Genomic DNA, 15,510 nt, shown 5'->3' on the forward strand with positions numbered 1-15,510 from the left:
TTTTCTAGTTTGATATCACAGTATCAGTTTGGTACATCGCAGTAAATCATAAAAAATATTGCATATCTCACTATCTTCACATTATTTTCAATCTTATTCTATTCTTCGAATGAGAACAAGTCATACAATAAAGTTGTAGTATGTTTTAGAAATAATATTTAGAACAAGTTACTGAATTTACCCGTTAAATTATGAAAACGACAAATAAATAATAATTATGTAAAAATGGTAAGAAATGAAATGTATCAATTTGATGCATTGCGACAAACATTACACGCCACAATGTTCTGATTAACGGAAGATTAAATTCTCTCCCTTCTTGCTTTCTCTTCAGTAATGTTGTCTATTATTTCAGATATATGTACTCATTTCAGATATGTACTGATGGAGAAATCGTGGCTCTGTTTGTCCACTGTTTTTAAAGTTGTAATGATGGTTATCTGCAGAACGTACAGTTTGTCATTATAAAACTGAACAAGTTGAACTAATAAATTCAGGAATAACTTATAACAGCAATAAACAATAACAAGAGGAATTATTTGTAATGCATCACGAAGCGTGGCATTACAAGTACGTACTACTTCTTTATTGTACGTACTATTAAAATGTATCTAGTATCTTAGAATTTCGTGTGTATGTTATTCAAGCATAAGGTATCCTTTTCCATGACAATTATTTCGTAATTTCTGTCTTTACGCAATCTATTACGTGCAATGTTTGAGAGTTCTATATTGGATTTCTGTCTATTTTTAGCACTTATAAATTCCAATAAATTAAATTTTAAAAATTTTGTGTATTAGACTTCTAAACCATTCTAAGCTTAAGTATGGGAAATCTCATAGAACAGCAATGTCCGTCCGATCTATCTGTCGGCGTACCGAAGGTATCAGAGCAGAAGCCGTACAGATGGCAAGATTTTTTTTTCTGTAGGGTGTAACGTCCTAAGAATAGGTTCTATATTCTCCCATAAACCAGAAATGGTGGAAATTTTTCTATTTCGGTTTCAATATTGCAATATTTTGTTCGGTAGAGTCTAATAAAAGTCCAGTATATAAAGAAAGCCCTTTTCACCTTTTTATTTACAAAATAAGTCTCTATAACAGTTTTACAAAGTTTCTTTGTAATTCTTGAAACATTTTCAAAGTTTTAGTGAGTTCTTGGCGCACACAGTAGTGGCTTCGGAATAAATGTTCAATTTGGCTTAGGTTATGACGGGAACTCCTTTGCTCATTGCAGCTTCCAGAGATTGGGTTTTAGAGGATCTCTCCATAGCCCATTGCGTCCCCAGGAGAAAGATGTTCATAGGTTATTGATCAGCTGTAGACTGATGCTTCCGTCGTCATACAGTCCTCTTTTATAGACGTCCTCTTGAAGGGGAGATCGGCCATCTTCGGTTTTCTTCCGATTTTTCTTCGTATCCGTCTCCCATCGTCTGCTGGTGTTCATGTTTTGAACACAATAACACGTTCATGATTGAAGCATGAATTTATAGTAGCTGCTTACGCTTGAGGATAGGAACCTTACAATATTGATCAATATAGAGCAAATATTTCAATATAATACCAAGAATTGAATTTGTATATACGTTGAGTGTTGCAATAAATAGCCTCAATGCTTGCTTATATATCCTTACTTAAACCAGAAGCGCTAGAAATCTCAAATTACTTCAGGTTTCAGTATTGGTCCCATAGAGACAGCCAGAATTTTACATTTGATTCGCGTCTCAATAAATAGTTCCATCTCTGATCTTATTTACGAGAAGCAATCAATAAATTTCAACCCTCCTATGGAAAGTGATGTGCTACATGTAAGAAGTTTACGTAATAAAATGTACTTATGTTTAAAAATACTAGTGTGCGGTTTTCATGTTTCTAGGTACAAGAAGTTTGAAGAGATGATGTCTGGAATGAGTGAAAGTGTTGAACTTTTCATACCCCTTTTCAGAAACAGTAACATGTTGATTCTGCATCCGAAGCGTTTACCCTCTGTATACCCAATGAGACCAATTTTTACGGTTGACTTGTGATCATGGAAATATGTGGGGTGTATCACCATGACGCAGAAAATAAAGTTGTAATTAACAGTGGAAACATTTCTACTACTCCGCACTCAAAAAGTCTGCGTGCAGCCTTCTACCAAGAAGGTAATATTTTCAGTTTCTTGGGCGTAATTCTAACTGATTACCTTAATCTATAGTTATAGAGTGAGTGGAATGTGCTGCGGAGTCTGCTTTAAAAATTTTGCTCTAAAAGAAAAGTGGTGTGACATACCAAGAAAAGGTGTTTAGTTGTTGTTCGTCAATACCCCCGCTCACTAAGTCCAGGAAACATTAAATTCGTGCTAAGCCTCAGTTACTAGTTACTTCTTCATTCTCCATATTCACCTGATTTCGCGCCGTGAAACTTCTTGTTTCCAAAAAGAAGCATTATTTCCACTATCGAGCATTTGTGTGTGTGTGTGTGTGGGGGGGGGGGTGTCAGTGTGACAATTTTCACAAATAATAACCATGGAAATTGACAGATCATTTAACGACGTATGTTACTTTGGACGGTGACTATGTGGAAAAGGACAAATAACACGCGTTCGTCTGAAACTCCTATCTCTACTCTTTCTCTATAAGAAGGCAAAAGCTTATTGATTGCTCCACGTGTGACTCCTTGTTCTCTGATTACATCTTCATTTTTAAGAACAGTTTTTATTGATCCTGTAAGTTATCTCCATCATCAAGAAATATTAAAAATTTGTAAGAAGTCAGGTAAGTTTTTTTTATTGCAATATTAAATCTTTTCTTTGAGAACTATGTAGAAAAAAATGATTTCATTGTATTGTGTTGGAGTTTTTTAAAAAAAATCTGTGGTGTTTAATTCAAGTCACGAATAGAGGTCTATCTACCTCTTGAAAATATGTTATATATATATAATTCCTTTCTCGAAGTCCCCTGTGGAGCTTTTTTCTGTCCTTTCACTTTTCGCGACATTTCCCACCATTTGTAGTTTATGCGCGCCCATTCATCCTTGTTAGCGAAGACTTGAGATGCTCAAACTGTGTCACAAGCCTTTAACCCGTGAGATGACAGGCGCCATAGTGATTTAACACCACCCAGAGGGTTTTTTACCCCAACAAGAAAAACATAACAACTCAAAATCTCCCGTAGGTTTTTTGGCCCTTTTATACAATTTTTTCTTCTTTTTTCCCCTCCCCCTTTACACCTACGTACCGGAAAGCGAACAATAAGGAGATAAGAAAAAAAAAATAGATGCCCTGTAGTATCTTTAACAATGGGAGGTTGATTGCGGATACTTTAATGCTCGTATTTTCTTCGTCTTCGTGTAACTCAAAAATTGAAAGGCGAAATCTGGGTCACTGTAAAGAATAATAATACCTCACAAGAATCCTTTCTTAAGTGATTCTCTAGTTGAATCCTTCCTACGACATGGATAATCTCTCCTCCGCTCCCCTCCCACTCATTTTTAATAACTCTCTCTCTCTCTCTCTCTCTCTCTCTCTCTCTATATATATATATATATATATATATATATATATATATATATATATATATATATATATATATATATATATATATATATATATATATATATATATATATATATATAACTTTTCTCCGTAACAATTTATGACATAATGAAAGTTGTTTCGTTGTACTGACGTTTTTAACAGCAGTTACATTATTGTTATAATGTGTAATTACATTATTTTTTTAAAAAATTCAGTTGTGTCTACTGATCCTTAGTATTATAGTTTATGGTTTGTTCAAAGAAAGGAAGAAAGAAAAAAGAAAAATACGAGGGCAGTTCGGAACAGAAAACGCTGTTTAGTTGTCAATGAAATACACTCGCAAATACAAAACCATTGTTATACACATTAAAAAACTACAATATTACATTACTTTTCAGCATATTTACCATTTAAATTAAGTCACTTGTTATAACGGTTTACAAGGTTTGAAATTCCTTCTGCAAACAAATCTATTGCCTGGGAATGAAGCCACCCGCTAACAGTATTATGAAGCGCATTGTCATTATTGAAACAGAAATTTCAGATATCGTGAACCGACGGACTTCACGAACAGTTTTGTCAATTTCCTGCAAAACTTCATTGCTAAGTACAGATGGGTGCCCACTTCTTGCCGCATCATGCACGTCAGTCCATCTTTAAACCGTGCGACACCATTCACGTACGACAACTTTACTCATCACGTTTGGTCTGTAAACATCACACAGTTCACAATGAATCGCAACTGACGAAATTTTACTCAGAAATCGTATTACCGCACACATTTCACATTTGGCGGGTTTTTCTATTGGAGCGTTCATTTTCAATTGTTATAGCGGACGAGTGAACTGCAACAGAACTTTTTCCTTCCACTGTTCACTGTCTATTGAATTACTGCACGCAGAGCCATAGGACTGACGTCGCTCTATCCGGCCATTTCTCTCACATGTGCAAATTAGAGTTTCTTTTTCGAATTGCCCTCGTATATTCAAAAGATGATTCATAACAAACTGCACCGAATTTATTTTTTATTAAAGAAATTATACTGAAGCTTAAAAGTCAATTTAGTAGAATCCCTCAAAGATACTTATAATATTGTATTGTTTGTTTATCCGTCCGTTACTCCACATGATAACTCTGGAACGAAAGCGAATTTTTGAATTCAGCTTTTATAGTAGACAACTAGAGAAATTATTTCAGCTGAGTTCGTCAATGGAGCCGAACCGTTGACATCCTCGTGGGTAACGGTGGTTTTAACGATGACTACCCATCTCTTGTTTAGTATCTATAATATTCCCTAGCTTCTATGCAACCTGAATAGTAGCAAAGAAATGTTGGGTGCCTATAATAGCGTAAGATCCAGATTTTCTTAATGTAAAATGCCCCTTTTGAATATTCCATACATGGGGTCACATGATTCTGTTTACTGGAGTTTATTAGAACTTCTAAACCATGCTATGCGTAAGGTGTGAGGAGTCTTACAGAACGAATATTATCCGTCCGTGTCTGTTGACAGATATTGTGGCAAAAATGCGGTAAGAGATAGTGAAAAGATTCTTCTTGGAATCAGCGTCTCAGGAATAAATTTCATCTGCTTCCACAACCTTCTATTTAAACCGGAAGTAGCAGAAGTTAATGATTTCCAGTTTTAACTTTGGTCACCGTAGAGTAGAATCTCTAACTTACAGTAAGAAGTGCTTTTTTTTCTTTTTGGATCGGTCCAGCACCTCAAGAATAAATACAATATCTCCACCCTCATCTGTCTATTAATTTAGGAAGTGGTGAAAAATATTATTACTACTTCCGGTGTTATTATTGATCTTTAGATACTAAAACATGGTAACAGATAGTGAGAAATGCATTTTGCCTTTCTTTCAATGTGGATTCAGGACTCCGAGAAATGTATTTTTTCTTCTTTCAATGTGGATTCACAGTTCCAAGTGTAAGTAATCTCTTCTTTTATCTCTCTATTCAAATTGAGAATGGTAGAATTATGTGATTTTCGGTTTCAGCAATGACCACAATGGCGAAAATACGATAATTCATATTGACAAAGAGTTTTTTTTTTAAATATATATTTACCGCTTGAAGAATAGATTCTAAATTCGCATTGCAACAGAAAGTAGTATAAATCTATTACAACTTCCGCTTCCGATTTTGATTCCCATAGATTGGAAACAATATTAGTAGGTGACAACTCGTATATATAAGTGTACACATAGGATTGTCATAATTTTTTGATCCAAAATACGGACAATCCTTAAAATGACGACCCATCAACGATACGGTTCCTAAACACAGAATAAATATTTTGAAGTTTCTTACCTAAAAGTCATCTTATTTTTAATCCTCTTCCATCGGAAACTGAATCTGGGGCTACATGCACCAAAGATGCACGAACTAGACTAGCGAGAGGGCCCTAACTGAGTTGAAGTAAGATAATCGAGAAAAAAAATATTTCTGACTTGCACCACCTGAATTCATTAGTTTCTGCAGTCCCTACTAAACACACAACGATATATATATATATATATATATATATATATATATATATATATATATATATATATATATATATATATATATATATATATATATATATATAGGTAACCAACAAAGTTCTGTCGCTTTTTCACCCATCAAGTTTGAACATCGATATGTCACAAGACGTGCCTGCAAGATCAAAAATAGTCCCCATCAGTATCGACGACCTTACGCCAACGTTCTGGAAGGCCATGCATTCCATCGTGGTAGAACGTATCAAGTGCATTTTGCACCTCTACTAGGGATTTGAACTGGCGTCCTCCAAGGTGATTGTCCAAGGAATGGAACAAGTGATAATTGGATTGTGCAATGTCCAGGCAGTATGGCGGATGCAATAGTTTCAAATCCAAGGCATAGAATGATGTCCGGGTCATTTTAACCACGTGGGGCTTTGCGTTGCCCTGTAACAGAGGGCCCCTTTGGCATTCATAAGTGCTGGCTCCAGATTTTTGAGTTTTTCTTGAACACGGCCGAAGTACACTGCTGCCAGTACACAGTTGCATTGATGCTCTGTCCTGGTGGTAGCAGTTCCCGATGCACGATGCCGCGAGCAGTCCACCAAACACTCAAGAGGGCCTTCTTCTGGTGCATTGCTGGTTTCGGCTGGTTTGGAACCGGCTCATGGGATGCTAACCAACGATGATGGCCCGTGGAGCTTCGTACAGAACGCCTTCTCATTACTTGTCAACACCCTGTCCAGAGATGGCTCTTTCCTCAGACGAGACAGGAAAGAAGCACAGGTGTCTGCTTGCGTTGCATTCTGGCCCGGAGTCAAATCATGTGGGACATATATACCCAACTTGTAGTGCTTCCCAAGTTGATGGAGGTGCTCCCGAATAGTTTCTCCACTCACACTGAATTGTAATCCCAGTTCCGTACATGTCTGGCCACTATTCGCCTTAATTACTGCCTGAAGATCTTCATTTTGTATATGTGTTGGTCTTCCGGCATGTGGTGCGTCTTTGAGTGTTTTGTCACAGTCCTTAAACTTGTTAAACCACCGCTGCACTGTCCGCATAGTCACGATACCATCACCAAAGGCCTGACATATCTTCTGCTCCGCCGCAGCGGAGTTTGACCCCAGTTTGAATTTGTACAGCATACACGCCTTTATGATACTCTGTGAAGGTCCCATGTTCACTCTTACGCAAGTTCACGGTGCAACTGAACTGCCACAACCAGATGGTATGTTGGATATACCCAAACCAACAACTGATCTTCGCCTAATCCCCATTCGCATTCAACTCACGGTGTGAGGGCCAATTGAGCACAGACCTCTGCAAAAAGCGACAGAAGTTTCTTGGTTACCTTTATATATATACACAGGGTGTTACAAAAATGTGTCACAATATTTTGGAAACAAATTCCTCACATCAAAATAAGAAAAAATCCTCTTGTATATTGTCGAATTCCGCGTCGTGTACGAGTGACAGGGTTGCTAAGTTCGAATCGAAAATCTAGTCATGACAGCTACAACGGAACGGAAAGATGTGCACATACTTCGGGATGTGATTCGTCACATGAAAAGAAGACAAAACGTCCTCTTGCATGGTGCATTGGTGTTCACATCTTTCTATTCCGTTCGAATTGTCACGATTCGAGTTTCGATTCCAAGTTGGTAACCCTGTCACTCGTACACGATGCCGAATTCGGCAACATGCAAGATGACTTTTTTTTGGTCTTATTTTGATGTGAGGAGTTTGTTCTCAATATACTATGGCACATTTTTATAACATCCTATATGCAATATATACTGTGAAGCATCAGACTGAAAATGACATTGTCAATCTTTGACTTAATTAAACACTCATATGAAACTTGAACAATATTACACATTTTGTTACTTTTTATGTACAGTTTTGTTGAGAAAAGTCTAGCCACCCACCATGTCTGTTAAAGAGCGTATTTTCAATGGCACGTATAGGACATTTCAATATTTCGGCTTGATATAAGGATCACTTTTGGCTAAGATCATAATTGGCCAAAGAAGGTTCATTTTTGTTTGATTTTAATACTATCTATGAATAAGAATATAAATGTGGTTTCGATGAGAAATGGATCGAAAATTTCCCTTAGTTTTTAACAAAATTTTTCAGATTCGCCATATGATACTCCATAGAAGTATCCGTTCTAGTGTGGCTGTACATTCTAGTATGTCTCTAAAGTTATGTTATATGTCATCACCATGTATTCTGCCATTATTAGCAGGTCACTTGCTGCAAATAAGAAACCTCCATGCTCCACGGTCTTCTACTAACCTCGTCGTCTTCACGTACAATGTTACATGAATTTTAAAAAAAATATTTTTTGCAGTACTTTTTGAAAATAGCAATGGCAACCGCTTAATTGTTATGCGGGGTATTGCAGTAAGGAAAATCGGAGACAGAGGGTAGAAATTGGACTCACTAATTAACCAATATAACTGACGTAAACACTAAGTGAGATATAAAAATTTAAAAAAAAAAAAAATGTTTGAAGAAAGCTAAATTGAAGATATTACCTGTATATTTACGGTTTCTTAGGGAAATTTGAGGCATCCTGGAGAAACAAATCTGCTGCTAACAGCATTTCTATCATGCATTATTCTGTGAACTTAAGCCATGCTTTAGCTTCACAAAATATAATATCACATACTTCTCTACTACATTCTGTGCTGTCATTTTTTTCCCTTTATAATTCTATTTTCGTATGATCTGTACTTCCTTTGTCTTGTCATCATCAATTTGATTTCTTATCACATTAATATTCCTGTCAAAGTTTGAAATAATCTATTGTTAAGAAGAAAAATCAATTTCTTTCTCTCTCTTAAAACTTCCAAACATGGCAGTACTTTGTTGAAGAAAGGTTCGTAGTTAGGGAGGCATATTAGTAGTTCTTGTAATATGATTTTAAATACTGCCTTATTAATATTTTGCTTTCAAAGGACTGTGAAAGAAAATTATATTACCTATATAGACGAATAATTAACTCATACATTCGATTGTACTTTCGTTTATTTTCTAGATTACTACATACAGTATTTTCTTTCTTATTTTTAATTCAGTAATCATTAAAAAAAATGTATCATTATTGGTTAGGGATCAACATAGTGACATATCTTTCGTTATTCTCTTTTAAAAATATGAATGTATTAAGTGTATTCCATTTGCTGATTTCAAGTATTATACAGTATATTTCAGAAATTGTATCTAGTGTGAAAGGTTCTCGTTCACTGGAAACACAGCTGCGTTGCACGAGAATTGCAACGACCAAAGCCTTTAAATTCAGGATAGAAGAAAATAGAATTACCATTCGGTCCAATATATCGTGCTGCAGAATCTGGTTGTTGCAAGCTCGTTGCAACAGAATAGAAATTAGTGATCTGTAATTGATTGTGTTCTCTTTTTTTTTTTTGAATAAATCAATGGATTTTACAGTTATGGAGTGTCAGAAAGCAACATTCTTCATTTCGTTACTACTATTGCTAATAATAATTTTACTCCAACAATTTTGGTTGTTACGCAACGTTACAACACTTACCATTAGCCGCCACCGTTAAATAATACGCTTCAAAATTGAAGGAAAAGCCTCAATGCATCGTTTTAGAAAAGTATCCATCTACACTAGAATAATAAAGTTATTTTAAAAGCGATAGTATGATAGTTCTTAAATATTACATTATGCATTATTGTTCCCTTAAGTGGTGAAGTAGGCTACTAATCCATACCACAGTGCATGATTATGAAAGCATACTTATTGATTGATATTAAACATTTACTTCGCAAGCTACGTAGCACACATTCAAGGTTTTGCGAAAACAACTATGCAGATAATTTATACAATGTAGTGAGTTTTTTTATAAGTAACGGTAAAGAAAGGTCATGTATGTAGCGTTTGAAAGTGTTAAAAACGCTCTCGAAGTTACTAATATTTCATGAACCATCACAACATACGAATGCCAAATAGAAGAAAGTATCATACATTTTATTTAATACTGTTCAAATAAGAAATTCTACAATAGATATATTTGAAGCACATATAAAACAATACAATTTAACATATAGTGTAGATGATGACTCTTATTCTTGAGACGCTGCATACACTTTTTTAAAAAGCATCTTGAGACGCTAAATTTATTAAGAAAAAAGGAACTGATTCTTGATACGCTGGATTCGCTAAAGAAAAGGAATTTATTCTTGAGACACTGAATTCATTAAAAAAGGAACTTATTCTTGAGACGCTGAATTCATTTTTTAATAAAGCGTCTCGTTATACGTTATCAAACTTGCTTTTTGACGATTTACGTTGAAACCGGAAATGGTTGATTTCTGCCACTTGCGAATGGATTTACAGTTAAGATAGGAGATGAAACGTGCTCTTGGGAGTGGGATACTACGCTGAATTTACATCGATAAAACGTTTCTCCCCATCTGTTATCGAATTTACTCTGATAACTACCGACAGACAGGCTGACGGACAGACAGATATAGCCGTTATATAAAACTTGCCAAATTTCGCGTAGCATAATTTTGAAGCCTAAAGGATAGTGATATATTAACCAAGTTCTGGTCTTGATTTAAATATATCCGCTAAATATGTTCCTTAAAACTTGTGGTATACATGTTAGAATATAGGTGCAAGATAACACTGATTTATTTTCGATCACAGCTGAACAAAATTCACTATAGCTTTCCATCTTTTGACTAGGAACCAACTTAAATAATAAAAAAAAACATTAAACCATTGAAACATGTGGGAGACAGTTATGTGTCAAGATTCCACAAGAGTTACGACATGACTATTTAGTTTATAAACGACCTATATATATACAGTATGTATAAATCCATTATTTAAACTGATATTGTACAATTTCATGATACAGGTATATTTTTTCCCCTTTCATAATTGATGTGTCATTTATTGCTGTATCCGCTGCTGAGCTAGTGGCCATATCATGTATGATATCAATAATTCACGCACTGTAAATGGACGTGTGGCTTATAACAATGGTCACACGCATGCTGTGTTAATGCGTTACATTCGCGGCACAATTATCGCTTTCCCTTGTATCGTCAATTTATAACTTGAATCTGCTAATGGGATTTGAGATGTGTGTACGATATATGAGTTTCACTGAAACTGCATATTTATCTAAAAGTAGAAGATAGACGTACATGTATACTTTTTTATTATTTACTCAGATATTCTATTTGGAGATGCACTGCTTGTGGTTAGTTTTTAAACAAAGAAGAAGTAAATCAAATTGATTTGTCTTGAGAAACAACGTAATGCAGTGGCGTGATTAGAACGGGTCATGAAGTTTGTGACCTACCAGACCTAGCGATCCAGACAGATCCATGATCCGGTTGGACCCCGCGTGGAGAATATTTGTGAGGGTACTATTGTAATTCCTACAATCACAAATTTCTTTTCTTTTTCCCTCTCTCACTTTGTCTTCTCACTAAATCTATATATTTTTTCTCTTATTGTGCTCATCTGTGTGTGAAAGCATTCCACTGAAAGATAAGTACAAGTTTTGTCGTTGCACTGAAAGACAACTACAAGGTTTATCAAAGGCTAAATGCGTGAGAATTACAGAAAAGATAAACTACATGTTTTTCTTGTGAGGAATGGTTAAAGTTTAATCGAATGAATGTGTAAAACATATCGCTTAAAATATAAAAGACACCACTAAGCTCAAACAGTACTTCCCTGAATCTTTTTGTACAGTCTATGTTCACACAATATCAGAATATGAATAAACATGAAGTTATATTTAAAATATTCAGGATGGTATCTTGATTAAGAAATGTCATCAGAATTTGATTGATTTGATTTCGAGTTTAGTGTCCCTTTCAGCGGCGTGGCTATATGAGACATGGATCATCAACTTAACGTGGGATCCGAACCACATTAGCTTAAGCCGGGAACCCGATCTCGCACGCCAAAGGCGCGTGCGCTAACCGCTTAGCTACGATGGAGCTCACTCCAGAATTCGAACAAATGAATGTGCAATCTCGAGTAGTGAACATTTTTAATCAACTATAAAATTGCGGAGTAATGCTCCAAAGCTGATATTTTAGCTGCTTTCGGGTCGGTTTTGATCATCGATGGCACGGTGGGTCAATGATAAACCGCTTTCCTCTGGTGCGTGGGTTCCTGGTTCAAACCCCAGCCAAGTAAGTTTGTGGTGGAGAATATCGTGTCCATAGATTATTTCGGGGTATTTCCATTTTGTCTCATATTCTCATTTTATCGATTCTTCCATCATTGTTCACTTCCTTCGCTCTAATTATCTGTCTCCTTTATCCTAAAGGATATAATCGTGGGACATTAAACTGAAAAATTTCACTTTTTATCTGGGTCACCGGGTCTGTCCAGGTTACTGGATCTTTCTGGGTCTCTGGGTCAGACCAAATCAGAGAAGCGAGACCCAGACCCGGAGAAAAGTCGAGACACAAATGACCCGATCCATCACTGGTGCAGTGAATAACATGTAAAAATAGCATAGTGATTAGAATTTATAACAAATATAATATCAAAAGTGTTAATTTCTCTACATACTTCAGAATAACGTACAAACGTTACGCTTCTTTTTCTCACAATTTTTGTAAATGGAATTGATTCTCTTGTGCTTTGAATGCCCGGGGTCCGAATTACCGGGGAATGAGGAGAGTTTTCCCCCTCAATTACACTTGAATCCTCCTCAAAGAAACTATTTATAACTGAAGAGTATCTTCCCGTTTGGTCTATTTCCGTTTCGCGTAATAACTTAATTATCAATTTTTACTATTAACTTTATCTCATCTTAGGGGTAGGTAAAACGGATATTCTGGTCATGTCTACTCCCGTTTCGCCTACGAACACTCGACAAGCAATGTTTAGTGTCTGAGAGAAGTTTCACAAAGATTCATCAAGAAAATTGAATTTCTTAACGTGAATAATACCCACCAGTAATGACCACCTGAAATAATAGAAAAGTCATACTGGAAATCTAGGCAAGGGTGCAAAGGGTCAGTTGTTGGTGGTGAAGAGATGCTTATCAAAGTCGGATGTGCTTGCATATGAACCAAAAGAATCAAACATCAGAGTGAGATGTTTCATAGATGATGAGAAGAAAATAGGGAGAATAATTGGTTTACACGATACTATTTTAACGTTTTCGGTTATTAAGTTTTTTTTCTCTTTTTATATGTGTTTTGAAATGATACACACAAAATGACGTTCAAAAATGCAATTTTCATAAATTGGACATTTGAAGCTGTTCCCTTTCTGTTCAGTCAGTTGCATACTCCACATAATAAACACTTGGGGCAAATCTTTCCAATCTTGTTCTGCTATCTTCCCAGCAGAAGGATGGAAGACTATTCCAGTGTTTCATCTAATTGAAAAAAGAAGAAGAAAGAAAGAAAGAAAGAAAGAGAGAAAGCAACAGAAAATGGCAGTGGTTTAATGTAAGTAGGAAACAGCAGACTTCGAGCGGGTAGCAATAGCAGCTTTATTCATCGAACTTTGCCAAATATCGTTGTCCGTAGATGCTTTCTCCACTATACACAGTGTGTAAAGTGAGAAATCTAACAGATGGAACCCTCTATCGAGAATACAAGTTAGTTAGAGTACATAGATTCGTCGCGCTGTGGCTATGACACTGGTATCTGTTCAAAATATTAAAGATATGCCAGTATCTATGCTCGTGCAGGAAACGTCACTGAAAATACAAAACAAGACTTCTGTTTAAGTCATAAGGTAGACACTTAGATTGATAAGACAGATGCCATCGATATCATTTGTGAGCTTTCATATCTGTTATCGATGCATTTATTAATTTCTACAGTAGCTAATATTAGAAAATGAAATGAAATCTTTCAGTTTTACGTCCCACGGTTGTGCTAAAGGAGACGGTGATGATGAGAAATGAATCAAATGGTGGAATAAAGAAAGTGGGAGGAAACGGGAGAACCCCGAGAAAACCCACGAGCACGGTGTTTGTCCAACACAAAGTGCACACGGCGCGAGCTGGGATCGAACCAGGGACCCCAAGCACCGGGGATGAACGCTCTACCACTGAGCCACCGCGCCCGCAGTAGCTAATATTAAATTATATGACCAGTGATCGTCTGCATAAACAAAAAACAGAAGTATATGACTTGAGTAAGATAGTGAAATCGGCCCTTGATCCAAATTGGCCGTAATTGACCCAAAAGGTTACCCTTGACCTAAAACCATCTCAACAAAATTTTTGACCCCCTCCCCTTACCGAATCATCATATCATACATGCTCAAAATTGAATACAGTGAAATCTCTGAATAACGGACAGCAATGGGAAATTAATTTTTGTCCAAAACTGAGAGGTGTTCGTTACAGAGAGATTACAGAAATTTAGTTTCTCACAGCGGTGATTGTATGCAGTGATATACAGAAAATACATTTTGTATGAGCGTAAATACGTAAAATTCAATATGAAATACTCTATTTAGTACGTATTTGAATTACTGGGAGGTATGAAGGACATATTCATTTCTGTTAAATAATATTATTGCTGGAGGATGTGTTAATATATTAGTATACTGCAACCGGCTAAATTCTTTTGTTTAGCGAAAAAGGCATGCTTTTTCCTCTACAAGGATAAAAAAAAACTCATTAAGTGTCCTCTGAGAATCCTCAGTACGGTTTCGGAAGAAACATGTGTGTGTCTGTTTACTGACGCGGTATCTTCGTTGGCGGAATGGATGAAAAGGCAAGTTACTGGGAGTGCGTATGTTTATTGACCCAGCCCAATCACGAAGAATGTCCTCTTGGAGAAAGGGAAAACGGAACCTGGGAAAACTCCAACCCAGACTTGTTCTAGTATCATAAGTAAAAGAAAAATGTTGCTTTTCCAAAAGAGTAAGAGAGGAAACATTGCTCGTTGAAAATATTATTGTAAAATAAACAATGTTTGTTTTGTAATCTATGAAATTGTCGGGAAACATGCAAGGCCCAGAGGAAAAAGGACTAAATTTGTTAGGGAAAGGAAGATCTTTCGCACAGAATTCTTGGCCATATGACTGATATTGCATGAATGTTATTGCTTATTGAAGGTTTTCTAGGATTTCCGCCCGAAAGCAGTCTATTGCGGGTAGGAAAAAAAAAGGAAAAAAATTCAAGTTCAGCTTGAAGCTGTTCTGTTTGATGGTTTACCAGGTCTAGACTCATGATAGATACACTTGTGGGATAAAGACTTTGGTGTCTACTGTAATATATCGCAGAACCGAGAATAATTCCTGTCCGTTATGAAGAGGTTATTGAAACGATTGGGGTAAAAAAGGACTGTCCGCGTCCGTATCTGAGAGTGTCCGTTAAAGGTTGGGTTTTGTTCTGTAAGAGAACATATATTTTTACCGGGACAAAAAAATCTGTCCGTATTATAGAGGTGTCCGTTAAGGGAGGTTTCACTGTATTTTAAAATTTTGTTCGGGGTGGGCGAAATATTT

The sequence above is a fragment of the Thermobia domestica genome, chromosome 9 (genome assembly GCF_964235325.1).
Source record: "Thermobia domestica chromosome 9, izTheDome1.hap1.1, whole genome shotgun sequence".
Taxonomy (NCBI): Eukaryota; Metazoa; Arthropoda; class Insecta; order Zygentoma; family Lepismatidae; genus Thermobia; species Thermobia domestica.